We start from the raw sequence: 3810 nt of genomic DNA, 5'->3' as shown, positions 1-3810 counted from the left end.
TCAGGTCTCTGGTCTTGCTGAGAGGGTAGGAAGAGAGGGAGGGTCCGGGTCTCCAGAGATGATGATGAAGATCCTTTGGCATCAGGCATGGACAGACAGCCCCCAGTCCCGTGCATATGGTGGGGTAGGCTATGTCTCTGCACAGAGCCTGCAAATCAGAGGGGTTTTTCATGCACAATTATTCCGCAGCCTCCTTCTGTGACAGATCGGCAGGGGATAAATTCTGAGTCCTGGGGACTCAGGCTGTCATTTGTTGCCTAATTAGAGGAATAATCAGACCTCGCTCTAGCACTGAAGCTGGAGATTTGAACATCTGGGGACAAAGGCCTCTACTATCCAGGAATGTCTAGTTCAGGAGGAAGAGGGGAGATTTTCAGGGGGGAGGAGGGCTACTATGCATATTCCCATTACCGACTCTCAGAACTGCATGGGGCCTCAGCAAGCACCTAGTCCATTTTCATAGCCAGAAAAGAAAGACCTCCTACAACCTCTTTGACAGGGGATTGTCTAGACTGCTTGAACACTTCTAGTGGTGGGGAGCTCACTACTTTATGAGGTGTTCCCTGCCCTGCTCAAGCCCCTCCCCCCATTCCATTGTGGTACAGCTGTTATTGTTAGATAGATCCTTCTTACTGAAAGAATCAGACAGATCTATATTTGAAGGTCCCCTACAACAACGCAGATCACAACTTCTCCATGCATTGCTCCTGGGGTCTGAAAAACAAACAAACAAGTCTGGACCCCCCCCCCCCCCGGGCAGCCCTTCAGCTTTCACATCCTCCCCCAACTCTCCAGGCTACACAACCCCAGTTCTTTCAATCTATCCCCATATGATGGGTATTCCAGGACCCCCTCCATCCTGGCTGCCTTCCTCTGAACATTGTTCCCATGATCAACAACCTTCTTAAATTGTGGTGCCCAGCATTTACACTGTGTTTCCCTTTTAGATACATAGTTATTTTCATGTTGTCTCCCAAGCTTGGCACATCATAAGTACTTACTAAATGCTTGCTGACTACTGAACACAGTAGTCTAGCCAATGTCTAATGAGGACAATAGGACCCTCCTCTCCCCCTTCCCAAAAGTTCTGTCCCTCTTCACATAGACCAAGGTCACATGAACATTTTTAGTAGCCATATTGCACTACTGACTCATATTGAGTTTGTGGTCTCCTCAGACACCCCCCCCAGATCTTTTTCAGAACAACTACTGTCTGTCCATGCCTCCCTCATCTTATATTTGTGGATTTGATTTTTGTAACCAAGTTCAAGACTTTACATTTATCCCCATTTAATTTCATGTTATCACATTAATCTGAATTCACCATCCTGCAAAGATCCATTTGGATCCTGACTGTCGTCCAGTGTGTTAGTCTCTTCTGGCTTTGGGTCATCTGCAGATTTGATGAGCAGGAGCACGGGGCCAAGCACAGATCTTTGAGGACCTCCACTAGAGACCTCCTACCATGTTGACATTGAACTATTAACAACTCTTCTTTGAATCCAGCCATGAAGCCAGCTCTGCATCTAACTGCTCTAATCCTTATCTCTCCATCTTCTCCACAAGAAAAGCCTGGGATACTTTATCAAAAGCTCTGCTAAAATCTAAGTGAACTGTAACCACAGCATGTGTCTCTCATCTACCAGTCTAGTGTATTGTTAAAATAAAAAAAAAAAAAAGGAGGGGGAATGAGGTGAATCTGGTAGAAGCTGTCCAGCCTTGATTAAGCTGGTCTGGTTGTTGGTGATTGCTTCTTTTTCTGATTATTCACCCACCATCTCTTTAATGACCTGATGTAGACTTTTCTCAGGAATCCAAGACAAGTTCACTGGCCTAGAATGTGCAGGCTTGATTCTCTTCCCTTTATTGAAAATTGGGGCAACGTTTGTCCTTCTGCAGTCTTGTGATATTTCTCTTGTCTTCCACAATCTTTTCCACATCATTGATGGAGACTCAGTAATCACAGCTGCCCATTCTCTCAGGATCGCAGAATGTCCTTCCATCTGGGTCAGGGAACTTGAATTTATCTAGGGAAGCTCAGTGTTCTCTTACTGTTTCCATATCTAATGGGGTGCTGGCTAGTGAAGGCCCAGTTCTTAGAGAAAAGGAAGGGAAGGGAACAAGCATTGTTAAGCACCTACTATGTGCCAAGCATTGTGTAAAGCACTTTACAAATCTTATCTCATTTGATCCTCACAACAATCTTGTTATTGGAGCAGCTAGGTGGCGCAGTGCATAGAGCACCGGCCCTGGAGTCAGAAGGACCTGAGTTCAAATCTGGCCTCAGACACATAAAACCTACTAGCTGTGTGACCCTAGGCAAGTCACTTAACCCCATTGCCTAACCAAAAAAACAAACAAACAAACAAACAAAAAAAGGCTACCTAATTACTGGTCCCTTAAAAAAAAAACAATCCTGTCATTATTATACCCACCTTGCAATTGAAGAAACTGAGGCAAGTAGAGGTGAAATGACTTGCCCAGGGTCACACAGCTAGTAACTGTCTGTGACTGAACTAGAACTCAGGTCTTTCTGACCCCAGGTCCAGTGTTCTAGGCACTGCATCACTTAGCCGCCACCTAGCAGGCTCAGATTTGCTCTTCCTAGTGGGTAATACTGAATATGGGTGATATTGCGTGGTTTCTAATCCAGCATGACTTGGTGAGCCTCCTTCTGGCTATTGAGAGGGATGGCACTGTGTGGTGACAAAGAGCTTTTTGGTTGGCTGAGGAGCCAGAAGGCTGAAGGAGCTAAATGTGCCCACACAAGGTTGTCAGGCTCTTCCCTGACGGTTTTTAAGTGAGAAGGATTGCTTGGTGCTTCTTGGGGCAGAGGGGAGGAGAAGAAAGCTGCCAATACCACACACATACACACACATGCATGTGCATGTGTGTGCCCTGATACCATGTGTCTCTGGGTGTATGATAGCTCTATTTATTTTGTGTTTATTCTGTCCTGATCTTGAATATTCAGAGTGGTGGAGTGCCCAAGTGACTGGAGATACATCAAAGGTCCCCTTAGCAGCTAGAGTCTATAGCAGAATGCCCCAGAGCCATGATGGCTGATGATGGAGAAAGCCCAACAGACAGAGGTATGAAAACAGCCCCCTGAAGATGGTGACAGCTTCTGGGATCACAATCCCTACTGACAGAGAAATGCGAGCTGTGAACTCTGGAAGGCATTTCTTCTTGGAACCCATCAAAGAAAGGGAACCTCTTGAGGCCTCCACAAATGTACAGAAGGACTCCCAGGGCCAATGGTGGAGAGTTCCCCTTTGGCCACATGTATGCCATTAGATTATGGAGTCCTCAGGGCAGAGCCATATATTTGCCTTTTTTTCATATCCCCAGACCTTAGTACAGTGCCCAACACACACCAAGTGCTTAATAAATGCTTGCTGACTTGTCTTGTCGATACTATTGTAATTTAAGTTTCAGCCCACTACGCCTCCCCCCACCAGACTTTGCATATGCTTGGAGTCACACGATGGAATGGGTTGTTTAAGGGACAGCACGGTCAGTGTCACGAAATTGACGACTATTTGGAGGAGAGTATAAGGTGTAAGAAGACTGGGAAAATGGGCAGGAGGGAGGCAAGTTATGAAGGGCTTTGAATGCCAAAAGATTTTGTATTTTATCTTGGAGATGACAAGAAACCACTGGAGTTTATCGAAAAGGGGTTTTGGGGAGGAAGTGGTAGTGACATGGTCAGACTTGAACTTTAGGAAGATCAATTCGACAGCTGATTGGAGAATGAACTGGTGAGAGACAGAGAAGACAGAGATACCGAGATAGAAACAGAGACAGAGA

Source organism: Vombatus ursinus, unplaced genomic scaffold (assembly GCF_900497805.2).
Source record: "Vombatus ursinus unplaced genomic scaffold, bare-nosed wombat genome assembly UNPS02014825.1, whole genome shotgun sequence".
Lineage (NCBI taxonomy): Eukaryota > Metazoa > Chordata > Mammalia > Diprotodontia > Vombatidae > Vombatus > Vombatus ursinus.
This window is presented reverse-complemented; position numbering follows the sequence as displayed.